Genomic DNA, 15,173 nt, shown 5'->3' on the forward strand with positions numbered 1-15,173 from the left:
GAAGATTCCAACTTTCTCCAATCGAACCCAAAAAAAATGCACCAAAAGAATAAACCAAAAAATACCAAAAGTGGGTCCATCTCGCGCCATTACCCAAGGTCCGTTGCTTCCATATATACGTCCCTCCTTGTTTTTATTTCCTGTAGGCAATTTTTTGTTCCGGTTTTTTTTTTTCTCTACGCCTACCATCGAATCGACTTCTTCCTCTCTTGAAAAATAAGAAATAAGACGATATTCAAAGTGGGTCTCCAAGAAATAAATATAAAAAAAATAAAAAAAAACTGCCTAGAAGAGAAAGAGAGAGAGAGAGAGAGAATGAGAAAGAGAGAGAGAGAGAATGAGAATGAGAGAGAGAGAGTGAGAGAGAGAGAGAAAGGCTTTCCGTGTTGAAATATGACTTTTAAATGAAACTTCAGTTCTTTTTTAAACGAGTAAATTTCTTTCTCTCCAACCTCTCCCCGCGCAATTACGGTTGAAAAATAAGTGAGACCTTTATGAGGTCGTATCATTTTTCGATTCAAATTGCATTCGTGATTTCGTTTGACTTCTCAATATTAGATCTAAAGTTTAAAATGATGAAATTGTGTTTTAGAAAGAATGGTAATATTGTTTGTTATTGTTTTAATTGGGATTGAATTTCAAACTGGAAGGTGATTATAATTTTGGATTAATATACTTCTTAGAGAGGCGACGGGGCGTAAAATTAAGGTTCGAAATGAATTTCATAATTATAGTTTTTATTTACTCAAACCGAGTACTTCAATTTTGAATACAACTTGAATTCCATTCCAAAAATTTCAGTTTGTGCATCAAGACTAGGAAGTAATTGTTTCTTTTCCGGGTCGACCTGTTTAACAAGGCAAAACCCACGCGTGGTTTTCTAAACCAATGCGTGAAGTGAGAGGAGAGAAAAAAAAAATCATTTTCCAATTTCGCTCGAATAATTTTGTTAATTAAAAGCTCGACGGATTAATCGGGTTCATGTATGTACGTCTAATCTCCGAGACCTTTAATGAATAGCGCGCGCCCGCTACCCAAAAAGCGAAGAATAGAGAAAGAGAGGACGGAAAAGGTTTTGCAAAGCTTTCGTATATTCAATATAAATAAATTAACGCGACGTTATTATATAATTAAAAAACAGCATTATTTCATTGCCTTAGTTTTAAAATTGTACCTGATTTGCGTTTATTTAAATCACAAAATTCCATAAGGTCGGTAAAACGGAAGTTCAAATGTTTTTTGACCCTCTAAACAATGTTTTATGAATGATTTCATAATTAATTAAGCATTTTATTTAATTTTCTTACTTAATTTTAAAGTTATCATCAGCAAGAGACTAGTGAATGGTGCATGGCGCTTCGGGCATAATGTCATTCAACGTTTTCTAAACAAAATGGCCGTTAGAACTCAGTATCACCCTTTATGAAACAACCGGGTATTTCGTGTTAATTTACTTCCCCAAATGCCTAAATTAAGATCGACGCAAACGCGGTCTGCGGGACCCAAGAAGTAGGGAAAAAAGCGATGGCGTAGGCTGTTTTCCTTCTTCCTTGAAACGTCGGGACCCCAGCCAGGTCGTACGTCGCCCTCTCCATAATAAAAAAAGAGAGAAAAATTTTGCCCGGGTGTAATTAATTTTTGGAGTCATTTCCAGCAGCGTTAGGCCTAGGAGAGAAAGAACAATTTTGCAGCTCGGAGAAAAACCCTAGTTCCCCCTTTTTTGCATAAAGCTTGAACGACGACCCCCTACCTATCTCTCTAATTAAGCAATGGGCTCCTTTTATCCTTCGAGGCATTCAGAATTGAATGAATATGGGTCACGGTATTGATAAAATACCCATATTCAAATTCTACATCCCAGAGGGACAAAGGAAGATTAGCTAATTAGGACAAATTTTTAGAAAGATCACCACTACGACCGCCCCGTTCTCGTCTGAGCTCGAGCTGAACTTAAGGAACCCATCTTTTCCTCAAAAGGAATAGACCATCCTGATTTAAAACTTCTGGTTCCTCTAGATATTAATTCAAAGATAATTTAAATCTAAGATGAATGGGAATGTTAGTGATAAAATAATTTTTATCTCACTGAAAATAACTTTTAAAAGTGGCTAACCTGGAAAATAATAGGGAATTTGAGCTACAAAATTTTATGGTAACTCTATCTGACATTAAACGAATTATGAAGCTAGTTAATTAGACGAAGGAGGCTGAAATTTATACTTCCGAAATATTTTTTTGTTTTTGAAAGCACTTTTCCTTTTAACAGAGCATAGTAAATATACGTTAGCCTATTTTGTTAACGGGGTCTCTCCTTCCCGGTTTTAGTACAATAGCTTTTAGAGCAGTTCATCCCTTTCTTAATATACTTTAGCGTTTAATCCGCATCCTCTCTAATTACTTTAGAATGTTCGCGACGTCGGGCATTAATTAGTCTCCCCAATTTTGTAAAAGAGGGCACGTTAACTCCGCGCCAAAATTCCATGAAGTGTTGATTCTGTCTGATCTCTCTCGGCTGTACAATACCCAAGTTTAATATTTGGCAAAGATCTAAGGAATTTGACCAATTATATTTGAAATCTGTCGCCAAAGTTAAAATATTTTAGAAACCCCTGGTGGCTTACTTCTCCCTAAACAGGAATGGAAGGCGGAGAAAACACTACTATAGGCGTGAGTGATTTTAATTTTGAAATTTGATTTGGATTTTTGCCTTATGTTATTATCATTTTCGCATCTATTATCGGTATATTTGATCGTATTTAAGGTTTTGTTGACCTGCGAACCCCTTTAGGGTTCTTCTCTGCTACAGAATGGATCGTTTTAAGTCAAAAAACATCCATCCATTCATTCATTCAAGTTCTCTTGTAAACAAAAATGTAATATTTATTAGCAAACGTCTGACACTGTTTAATAGAATATTTGGAAACCTTTAGGTTTAAATTTCTTTTATTTCCTTTTGGGAATTGTTGTAGAAGATTCGAAAATAAATGGTTTGGGAAGGGCCCAACCATTTTCTAAGTTGCTCAAAGACTACAAAGAAACGACGAGTGAATTTAAAACATATTGACTCTTCGTTTCAGGGGAGTGTCAAAGGACCTAAAAAGGTCTGTAGCGTTTTTTGGGGCGTCTGCCCATAAGATCTGGTTGGTTTTTGGCGGTAGAGTCTATAACTTTGCCGTGGGACGTTAGATAGGCGCGAAAGAAGCAATCTCTATGGGTCCCACGTAGCCTCTTAGATTCTCCCCCTTTTTCTCGCCTCGACACGGCTCCTTTTGCTAGCAAAATAGGATAATAACGTACCCAGTTCGACCATTTCGATGTTGAAGTCTATTTCTCTTATAATACCACCATTTTTACTTTGAAAACGTACCAAAGTTGAAGGCAGGGTCAATGAGAATCCGAATGTACTTATATTTTATGGAGTGTTGCTTACTACCCCGGTTTCTTTTAAAGTAGACATTCAGGATCTGTTTTCGACTGAAACTAGACTCGACTTTCGGGACTATATATTTTAACCCTATGGCTTTTCCGTCTAGGAATTATGGGCCTTTATTCCAACCTAGGCTTACAGGATAGATGATAATAATAATAAAATTATGAATTTATTATATTCACTCATGAATACAACTTATATTTGCGATGTGTTTAATTTAAAAAGACTTTATATTATGATTTCACGTAGGGTTGAATATATTTACATGAATCCCTGACAAAATCGCGAAATCCAGTACCGATTTCTTTGGAAACGTGTAACTCTTCGATATTGCATAGTTCAGCTCATTATTCATGGAGAATTAAACTAACTCAGTCACTAATATAAGGTTGCAAAATACCATCCGATTCTCCGGAGTATTAGCTTATTCACTTTAGACGCGAAACATTCCAGTATTTTCTCGGTTATTTTGTTTACAGTCGTATAACCTATTTTCGAAATGATTTGAAACTGGTTTTTATTACGTACAAAAATATGGGCCATTTTCATTGTAATTCTCACTTAGGTCACGTTGTTTATTACAATTTATCTCAATAGAAGGCATTTCAGGAAGTCGCTGTTGTTTTACCATCGAAATGGTCCATTTTAACACCGTGGAAGAATCCATCTTGAGTTCGAGAGTAATACGCTCTTTTGTATAGCATCGTGGGAGTTGTAAAGAACAACTTCTTTTTATTTTATATATTAAGGTAACAGTATAAGATTTCAAGTCGAGAGCGGAAGGGAAGCTGAATCGTAGATAAAAATAAAAGACAAGGTGAAAGATTCGCGTTGGAATAAACTCCGAGGATTACCGTGGAGAAATCTTTCCGGTGCAAAAGTGTAAGCACTTCAGCCACTAGACCCTATAGTATGTAGGGATATACCAATGTAGGGTTCAGGTCCTTGGAGCAAAAATGTACTAATTGAATTCGTTCAACCTTGGGCGATTTTGGATCTGAACCATGAATATATATTTTCGGAGTTATCTTGTTCTTACACTGTATTAAGGACGATACACGACCCTGGTTTATAAAAGTTAGAGAAGGTCAAATTTTTTTACCAAGGCTTATACTTGTAGTGTTGGAATACTATCTCTGGTTAGTGGTAAGCTCATACGCTAGAGTATGGAACGCTAGGGGCTTAGAAGGGTGATTACGGGAACGGGGCCGCCTGCTCCCGTATATTATATAGGACGTACCCAACATCACCGTGTCCGGGGGCCCCAAAGTAAACAAGCGGGAAAATGGGGCCGACGCTGCAATTGGAGCTAATTGAAATAGTAATTAAAGCGGATTTAGCTCTTCTTTTAATTTAGTAAAAGCCCGAGCGTTAATTTCGGGGGGACCGAACGGACCAGGGACCAACTAAATTAAGTTTTAACGCCTTATGTGGCTCGTTAATATAGCGCGGTCAAATATCCGCCCCTTTTAGTTTTGACCATGGAATTATCGAGGGGTCACGTACCGTTTTAAATAAAGAACAGGATCCAATTTCACGGTGTATTTGCATAACCGGGTATTGAATCCCTCGGAGCTTGCTATAAAATTGACAAACGATCCATTTGACTGCGGGTTATCTGAAATATCTGCAGTCTTCCTTTGCATTTAAGCCCCTCCTGTATTTCAAATGACCGGAAGTTTTCAAATTTAAATGTTATTTATATTCTACTTAAACCGTATAATACGAAACGACGGTTCGGTTCAGTTTATAAATGAGGAAAATTGTTGGTAATCCTTACCGCAAACAACTACGGAAACCCTTGGTTTACGAGGTGTGATCCCCTAAATGTACCCGTATGTTGGCCTTGCAGGCTTAGAAATTTTAAAGGACGAGTATGTAAGGTGTATGGAATACGTGTACTGTACAGAAATTGAGGTAAGATTTGGTGATTCTTAAGTATGAGGCTAAATCAAGAGCGCCACATGGATCCGAAGGGTGCAGTCTTACTATAAGGCAACGAAGTATTTCCATTCGACTGAAATTGTGCTGTCGAATGTACTATACAGTATAGTTAGGTTAGTTTAACATACTCGAAATAGGTCGAATTAGTTTCGGTTAAATGGAACAAAATGCTGCTCAAAATTAAGGTCCAGATGGTCAAGATGAGACTTATCCTTTAAGAGACGAGAAAGAAGCGCGTGAACCCGTTTTGCCATGCAATTTCAAGCGATCTAAGCATCAGTTTATAGCGTTTCCTCGATCAGGCAGAATGAATTTATCCAACCCCTATATAGTATACATATATTTCTGGGCATCCATTTAGAGTTGTTTATTTTAGGGGAGAGGGTTAGAAACGAATTCGGAATATTTCACCATCGCATCAATACCCTAGAGTTCCTAATCCAAATAAAAGGAAAACTTTCGCAATGGGTGATGGAAGCTGTATATTGGTCGATGAGTTCGGATCCTCTCCGCTTTCTACGATTGTTATTCTAGAGAATCTTTTATAAACGCTAATCTGCATATTCATAGATTTTAATTTTTTTCTTGGCACCCCGTTCTAATATTGGCTTCACAATATTTTTTTTCCAATGACAAAATCTTGGTTTTGCCAAACTTTCAGACTGCGTATGAATTTGAACATACTGGGTGGGTCGGATCAAAACACTTAAAGAAAAGGACCACCCATTTGTAATATATTTTATATTTCAACCTGAAATCATGCATCCATCTACAATTTGAAGAAGATATAGAAAGTATTTTCGTTAGGCATCAGTAATATGAAATTTCCCTCTGGTGATGCAAGCATAATCCGCTTTTGGTGATACTTAGTTCCATAGAATTTGGAACAGTAAAACTTAAGGCAATTTAACTTTAATGGAGATTACTGCGTCTCTTGTATATTCGGTGTTGTGATGTAAGAACTTGAATCGAGGAAATTGACCATATTATTTTACTGTTGCGTTTGGTGTCTGAACCACTCTGTTATTGTATAAACTCCCTTTGCGAAATTTCTTCTCAATCTTCGACTTTCTTCGTTTCGCAAATCCCAAGCTTCTTATTTCTATTCAATCCTTGAACAGGGCAGAAGAAAAAAAACTAAATCTCAGTTTCCGGAGCAACTATAGCTTACGCAAGCGGGTATAAGTAAAAATGGAATAAAAACATAAGCTCTTGAATTTGCCTGAAGCTGATATCTTTCAATAATTCTTTGGATTTTCTCCTACGCCTTTGACTTCTCTTTCTTTGGTGGAGTCTAGAGTTTCGAGCTATATATGTTGCGGATGAGAGAATAAAGACTTTCAAAGTAGGAGGAAGTTGCGTATTATAAAGTCCAAGTACTCCGAGTGTTTTAGCAAAAGAGAGGTTTAAAATATTCGCGACTCCGGAAAAGCTTTCGTTAAATACTTATCGATATTCTAGGCATCTTTTCCGGGAAACTAAAAGTCGACCGAGTCTTAATGAGAGTTTAAGAGAGTCTCTACACCTCCCTGTAATATATGATCCTATACACTGTCGCTTCTCTTACTGGTTCCTTTTTGCTTTGGCAATCTTCCCCCGATGTCCGATGTCCAATTTCTGGTACGTCCAAGTGCGGAAAGAGATTTCTTGGGCGTTTCCTGTTCTTTCCAAACTGTCTCGGCTATCGTCTCTTCTCCAAATTCCGACTTATCTTCGGATTAAGGAGAAACAATGAGACTAGAATGGACGGTAATTTCCCTTAAAAGGCTGCTAGTACTTACTCCCGCGGTAGCTATACTGAAACATCGATCGCCCTACCCCGAGTTAGTCTTAGCCACTCGGTCCACGCGCCTCTCAAAGCAATGATAAAGAACGAAAGAAAGAATACACTTGGTATAAAAAATCCACTTTTTCCGGCCTGAACTATTAGCGACTAGTATACATACCCCCATTGCCTAGAACTCGGAGGCATACATGTATATACGAATGGAACGGAACGGTGCTTAAGAAAGGCTTAAGATACTCCAAAGAAGCTGGCTTCCTTCAAGATTCGCCCTGATTTTTGGCACGAAACTTATGCATTTCGTTTATCAATTGTCGTTGGGGTAATAGGCATAACTTTAGATTCTCTGCATTTTTAAACTTCCGCTTTTAGCTCAGTAACGAAACGTGAAGTGTATTATAAGAAAGGACCAGCTTTTTCGTCAATCTTGTAAATAAATATGTTAAACATGAAAGAAGTATTTCTTAAATTGTTAATTTTGGTACGAAAAACATTTACATTTTTCTGGGGTCAAAAAATAATATTGTGAGGCAATCATAACCCTCAATTTTACCCTACTTATTTTCGGAACCAAATTCATCCAGGGCCACTTAGCCCTTCAGTAGGGCCAATTAATAGAGAAAGAATCTCATTTCTTTTCTTTTTATTTATTTTTTCTTGTGAAGTCCTTATCGAACTCGAAGAATATTAGATCACTGTTAAAAACTTCAGAGAGAGAATGTAGCATAAAAGAAAGAAAAAAAAAATAAATCAGAATCTACCTAGCTAGTACCTGCCGATTCTGGTTCTTCTCCATCCAAGTTTTTAACGACTATTTCCACTATCTCGATAAGTAAGAGAGACTACTTTTGGAGGTTGTAAAGAGACTGAGGGGAATAATGAAGGTACGGGATCTCTCGGTCGTTCTCTTCCTCTCTTAGTGTCTGCATGAGATGCAAATTAGCGTAATTAGGATATCGACTGGAGGAGCGTGAAATCGTTGCTACCGGCGATGGATCGGAGTTGTAGGGGGTTGGGAAAAGAGGTTCTATCCATCCCTTTATTTTTCGTTACTCTCGAGACACTTTTCTTTTAAAGTTAAGCACTCTTACATAGGAGTTTTACTGCCTCTACCTCTTTTGATGCTCTATAGTTAGTTAGACCAAGGATGATAGATACTTATAAACCCTGGATGTGTTTTTTAATTCAAACTAAATTGTCACAAACCCCAATTGATTTAGACCTCATTATTTAGTATAATTACTATAATTAAAATTAAACGTGTCATACATTAAAAATATTTCCAGGAATTGAAGCGAGGGTTTCGAAGTTCGCCGGTTAGACTTTTCGGATCTTATGTACATAGTTTTAACCATCCTTGTTTTTTGCGTAGGCGAGAAAGTAAGTCTAAAGACTAGAGACACTACCACGACAATATCCCGATAAGAAGCGACGCGTAAAAAAACACGGGACAGCTATTGTCTACGTAATGAATTTAAATTTAGTGCCCATCCTTTGATTTTCTCCAAAACGCTGTCGATATGGGGTGAATAATTTTTTTAAATTTCGGCTTCGTACGATACAGAGAAGAGGATGAATCTTCTATTGTTTCCTCATTTTCTTTCGGAAAATTAGTTTCCCCCTAACGATCAATCTCAAGGCGCTAAGACTCTTATACGGCACCTAAAAGGCCATGGCTGTTTTCTTTTTTTATTATTATTAAATTTAAAAGAGAATTTTGCTAACGTAATTATCCAGTTATTTCCCTCGTGAATTCCTTTAGGTTAATAAATTCAAAAAGACGAACGATTTTTTTTCTTTTTCTCCCCTCGCTTCGCGACCGTGTAAAATATTCCATGGTGTTTTAGCAAGTAGGGGGTGGATTTTCCAAAGCGCATGGTTGCCAGGCGATATTAAAACACATTCGTATAGTTGACGATTATTATCCGTTGGTGACGCTTTCCTCATTTTTATGCGCTAATGGGAGTGGACGACGGAAGATTAATGGGGTCGCTTTGGAAACTTTTCCCAAAACCGCCCAACAGTATACCGTGTTAGTTTTAATCCCCCCTCCTCAACTCCGTCTCTCTATAGTCTCGTAGTTACGTTGAATTTTTGTCTATATACTAACGGAGCGGGGAAGAGGGAAACACCACGCTCCTGGTAAAGAATTGTTCACAGACCACTTTCAAATGTGTGTTGAACAGTTGTCGTATATACAGGCTTTCCGAAATAGATTTAGAGAACATTTCCCGCCTCTTTTTCAGTGCTTCCAGGTTCAAATATAGTGCGCGCCAAAAATAGCCAATGAGATTTCTCATTTCTACCCTTTTAAAGGAGCTGTCGTTTCCTGGTATAATGCCATGAAAGTTTTACTTTATGTAGTTCGAAAGATTTGACCCAAATCGTAGTAAAATCTCAGACCCTTTACGTTGCTTTTTTTACGCTCATGGTCCTTTCCTAGATGAAGCTTCTACTTGACGTGTTTAACCTGTTTATAGTTGATCTCATTATCTTTCCATTAGTGCCTAAAGTATAATGAAATATTGTTCATATTGTTTGGCAAGCCGATAGCCAATCTAAATAATTCTAGCCAAACTTTTTGGAAACTAGCCATATCTGGCTACACTGCCCCGTCAGCTTTCCCTCTTTCCTTCCTCCCCGCAGTTTGTCTGGATTTGAAAGAGTATAGCGTAAGGTTGTAGTGTTAAATTGTGATTAAATGATGATATGGTTAAATTAGAATTAAATTTAGAAAATTGTAGGAATTGTAGAAATCTTTAAAAATTTAAAAAAGCAAAAAAATCTATCGCCATGAAAAGAAAGGCGCTGGTCGCTGACCTTTCATGGGGATTAAAAATAAAACTTGGGGCTCCTGAAAAGACTTGGGTTTCCTTGGCCAGGGAAACACCGGTACTTCTACCCCCTTCCACAATATAGCATTTCCTACAGCAATGACGCATCTATCTCTCTCCTACCCTTTTACAAATTTCCCCACCTCTTATTTTTTAAATAAAACTAGGGTTTGCCAACCCACTGTATGTACCAAAAAAAGAAAGATACAATCTATACGAGAGGGTTGAAAGTGTTTTTGAAAGAAAGTTCGGTGTTAACGCGTTGTGCGGTGACGCACGTGTTTCGGAAAAATACCACCGAAGAGACTAACCCCAAAATACGGGGCGTGGATTGGCGACCCGAGAGAAATCGTGGCGCTGAAAGAAGAGAGTTGAAGAGACCCAAGAAAAGGGAGAGAACGAAAGTGATCGAGGGACGAGAGAGGTAGAGTGTGAATTCGGACTCGTCCGAATTACTCCCCTCGCCCTGACGACCTAGGAGCCTAAAAATTTAACTTTAGACGAAAAACGGCAGTTCACCCCGCGATTAGACTCCAGAGAGCGGACGATCACATCCGACGAACGCGGGTCAAGATCCAAGCACCGAAGATGTACCAACGACACGTAAAGTACTCTTTCAACTAATTATTCGTTTTACGTGAATAACCACTTGGTTACTAGGAAGGTTCTCACGAAACCTAGACTCTTAAGAGACATTTCTAAAATAAGAAAGATTATTATTGTGGGTCATTAACCTTCAGTTAATGACAGAATATGTTGTATATTTATATTGATTTAACCTATTAGGATGCATCCATTACGTTAGTGTTGAAAGAATAAACCTTTTTCTCAAAATTGGCAAACCCTGACACCCTATGAATTATTTCAAATCCCCTAGACAATTACTGACCTTAAACTTAATACAAATCCCCTAGACAATTAGATGCGTCTCGCTACCCCAACCCTTTCCACAGGTACGCGAGTATTCCCGGGCCAATGGTGATTTTTGTAGTGCCAGGAGACTCAAGGTAAGTCCTTGATAGTTGAAATTAAAACTCATTAATTAAGAAACGTAAAAAGAATCGCTACAAATGATCCCGGACGGACCCCCATTTGTAGCGATTCTTTTTACGTTTCTTAATTAATGAGTTTTAATTTCAACTATCAAGGACTTACCTTGAGTCTCCTGGCACTACAAAAATCACCATTGGCCCGGGAATACTCGCGTACCTGTGGAAAGGGTTGGGGTAGCGAGACGCATCTAATTGTCTAGGGGATTTGTATTAAGTTTAAGGTCAGTAATTGTCTAGGGGATTTGAAATAATTCATAGGGTGTCAGGGTTTGCCAATTTTGAGAAAAAGGTTTATTCTTTCAACACTAACGTAATGGATGCATCCTAATAGGTTAAATCAATATAAATATACAACATATTCTGTCATTAACTGAAGGTTAATGACCCACAATAATAATCTTTCTTATTTTAGAAATGTCTCTTAAGAGTCTAGGTTTCGTGAGAACCTTCCTAGTAACCAAGTGGTTATTCACGTAAAACGAATAATTAGTTGAAAGAGTACTTTACGTGTCGTTGGTACATCTTCGGTGCTTGGATCTTGACCCGCGTTCGTCGGATGTGATCGTCCGCTCTCTGGAGTCTAATCGCGGGGTGAACTGCCGTTTTTCGTCTAAAGTTAAATTTTTAGGCTCCTAGGTCGTCAGGGCGAGGGGAGTAATTCGGACGAGTCCGAATTCACACTCTACCTCTCTCGTCCCTCGATCACTTTCGTTCTCTCCCTTTTCTTGGGTCTCTTCAACTCTCTTCTTTCAGCGCCACGATTTCTCTCGGGTCGCCAATCCACGCCCCGTATTTTGGGGTTAGTCTCTTCGGTGGTATTTTTCCGAAACACGTGCGTCACCGCACAACGCGTTAACACCGAACTTTCTTTCAAAAACACTTTCAACCCTCTCGTATAGATTGTATCTTTCTTTTTTTGGTACATACAGTGGGTTGGCAAACCCTAGTTTTATTTAAAAAATAAGAGGTGGGGAAATTTGTAAAAGGGTAGGAGAGAGATAGATGCGTCATTGCTGTAGGAAATGCTATATTGTGGAAGGGGGTAGAAGTACCGGTGTTTCCCTGGCCAAGGAAACCCAAGTCTTTTCAGGAGCCCCAAGTTTTATTTTTAATCCCCATGAAAGGTCAGCGACCAGCGCCTTTCTTTTCATGGCGATAGATTTTTTTGCTTTTTTAAATTTTTAAAGATTTCTACAATTCCTACAATTTTCTAAATTTAATTCTAATTTAACCATATCATCATTTAATCACAATTTAACACTACAAGGTAAAGGACTCGGTCAACTCATTAATCACGAAAGAGACCTTCTAAAACAAAACCAGTTAGGCGTCCACCGAAAATCGACTCTCTTTTCACCCCTACGACGACGATACCTAAGACTCTTGGGCTAATTTTCCACACCGAAACTTCCCTTTGAAGTTTTGTTTTACTATGAAAGAATGAAAAGAGAAGGACAAGTCTTGTAAATTGGACAGATCCAAATCGAAAAAACCCTTTCTATTAGGGCTTAAAACTGAAGTTATCAAATGAATTGAGAAATCGTTTTATTAAAAAAGTAATCAAATCTTTGGATTTGGATCATTCTATATTTGAAAAATAAATGTTTTTACAATTTTTCTCTTTTCAATTGCTTCTCTACCAAAATGTAAGCTACACCAAGAAGTTATATCAGTATCTCAGAGAGAAGATATAAGATGCCTTTGTATTCGCGCGCCATAGTCCCAGTCCCCCTTTCAAAATACAAGGGGGGACGTAAAAGGAGGCGCCGGGCTTTTTCGCTCTCGTCAGTCGGAAATTTTCCTCACTCGCGTCGTCGCGCTGACGTGAGTTTTCAAGAACCAATGAGATGCTGGTTGTAATTTAGAGACGGGGATTGACTGCGGACCTACGTTAGGACTGGAGATAAAGCTGGAAATCTGGCGAATTTATATCTTCTCTCTGAGATACTGATATAACTTCTTGCTACACGTAGTAGGCAGCCAAGTCGTTCCAACCCCTCGTAATAAAACCCCGATAAAATTAATTAGTTCTCATAATTTCTCTCACCCCTCGGTGACTAATTATTCTCTATCGTATCGTTCATTTAAAAACAATCCAAGCGTGGTTAATTAAGACCCGTAAGCGACTAGAGAAAACTTACACTTTCTATAAGCGTATGCTTATTTAAAACGCTGCAATTGAAGAAAAATCAAAAGACGTTTTATAAACTCTCTCTTTACGTCTCAGTGTGAAATCTTTGAAATGAATAGAGGCGGGAGACTTTCTGAAAAGACTTTATGCTTGAAAGAGAGTGTGCCAGGAGCTAAAACAAACATTCATTTTAAAAGAGAAAGTGAGGAGAGAGAGAGAAAGGAGAGAAAAGTGTAGGATAGGATGTTAATAGAATCACGCTCGAACTCATTCCGCAAACACGTTATTTAATCCTTGAGAAAACAGAAAAGTAATACGCCATTCATCGAGTGGAAAGAGATCCCGCGTAGATAAAGGGGCGAATTTATATAATGATTACTTGAATATCTGATTATAATAGCCGTTGAGTGAAAATAATTGCAAAACTGTCTTACTTCTGGAAGACCCTACAGTGGAAATCCTACTGAGAAAATAACGCTAAACACATGGCTCCTTCTATTACTCGTGTCTCCTTTGCTTGATTTTTTCCAACAATGACCACGTCCGCTTTCACTCTTAAAACAGAACACGGTTCATGATCATTGTAGGAAAAATCAGTGATTTCAATATTACAAACACATCTGAAGGAATCTTTCTGATGTGCAGAACGAAACTCAAAAAAAAGAGTACAGTCTTCAGCAGTGGTAACCTGGCGACGATAGAGGATTGTTTACCAAACCTTAGTCATAAATTTAACCATTTTATTAATTTCACTTTTATAAATTATTCTTGGAATGATTGAATAAATGATCCTGAATAACAGGAAGGGGATTCCATGAAATTAACGCTAGACTTCTTGGTGATATACGTCTGTCGCTCGGAAAAGTTGCAGTGTGCAAACTGCAGCGTGAAGGAATGACAAAGATTGACGCTATACGTACGCTAATATTTATGGGAAGGAATACTCCAGATTCTTCCCATCCTGAACCTCCATCTCTTTAGTCTTTACCACGCAGTTTACTGGGCCTCTCGCGTTTATTAACTGGCCTGTTCGTTTTGGTGAATGCAAATTGGGAAGAATAGCCGATGGGGAACTGGAACTAGGCTGCAACGCAAACCCTTAACACAAAGTTAGGTAAAATATAGGCAAAGCTTTCAGGTCTATGGAATTTGATAACTTCGTCATCATACACTCTGATTCATTTATATCTGCGGCACCTTTTTCCGCGTGGTGGGGAAGGTTTTTAGGTACTGTAAGAGAGTGCGGCGATAATCTTTACCGTCTGACAAAGAACCGTTGAAACAAAAATGGTTATTTTCGGCAAAACGCGAGGATGCGTGGATGGAGAAGAAAGAGAACAAAAGCGGAGCGGGGAGATGCTGAATCCCGTGGAAGAGACGAAGGGTATCAACGCGATGAATATCGTCTCACGCTTTTTGGCGCGTGTGTCAAGGAATACGCCGGCGATTTGTATTCGACGTTCCAGGGGGAGATCCTTGTACATTTCTGTATGGTTTTCTTTTTGTCCATAATCCCTAAGGGAAGATGGGAGTCTAGAAGAATGAGCCTCTAGTTCTACGTACATCTTTGGTGAGAAAGACACACATACACTCTCTTGTCTTTTCTTCCTTATAATATTTCACCATTACACCCAACAACGTCTCGTACATATATATACGCGAAAGGAACAATGACCAACGGGGTCGCCGGCTTTAGGGAGGTCTCTGTCTTTTTTTTCAATCGCGACACTACCATTTATTCGACGATAAAGCATGCAGTGAAGAATTGTGATACCAACCGAAGAACGGAGTAAACCCTTTGCAATACGGCCCTTTTCTAATGTTAAACTTTAATCCTAAGGCTGATTTAATTTGTCCAGATTCCTTAACTTGTTGGAATTTACAGGGTTTGTACAAGTGCACATGGAAATCAGGCCTAATTAGAAAAAATTTTCTTTTCAAAGTTATAAAACGTTACTTAAAGCGAATTATGTAACAGTTTTTCAATAGCTCTATCCGC

At 38.3% G+C, this 15,173-nt stretch overlaps 1 protein-coding gene and 2 long non-coding RNA genes across 3 annotated transcripts in view; 1 reads left to right on the forward strand and 2 right to left on the reverse strand.

Annotated features, from left to right (window-relative positions):
• The window catches only part of LOC149661437 (uncharacterized), a 94,756-nt gene that overhangs the window by 12,874 nt on the left and 66,709 nt on the right, over positions 1 to 15,173 (forward strand). The gene's annotated exons all lie outside the window — the stretch shown is intronic.
• Positions 118 to 1,546, reverse strand: LOC149661439 (uncharacterized). Its single transcript, XR_016369110.1, has 3 exons — positions 1,308 to 1,546; positions 1,175 to 1,247; positions 118 to 208 (listed from the first exon to the last, which is right to left on the reverse strand). It is a non-coding gene; the product is annotated as an uncharacterized LOC149661439 (long non-coding RNA).
• LOC149661440 (uncharacterized) lies at positions 6,570 to 7,225 on the reverse strand. Its single transcript, XR_016369111.1, has 2 exons — positions 7,156 to 7,225; positions 6,570 to 7,085 (listed from the first exon to the last, which is right to left on the reverse strand). It is a non-coding gene; the product is annotated as an uncharacterized LOC149661440 (long non-coding RNA).

Source organism: Phalangium opilio, unplaced genomic scaffold (assembly GCF_054372755.1).
Source record: "Phalangium opilio isolate 3A_F unplaced genomic scaffold, DU_Popi_V2 ptg000070l_1, whole genome shotgun sequence".
Taxonomy (NCBI): Eukaryota; Metazoa; Arthropoda; class Arachnida; order Opiliones; family Phalangiidae; genus Phalangium; species Phalangium opilio.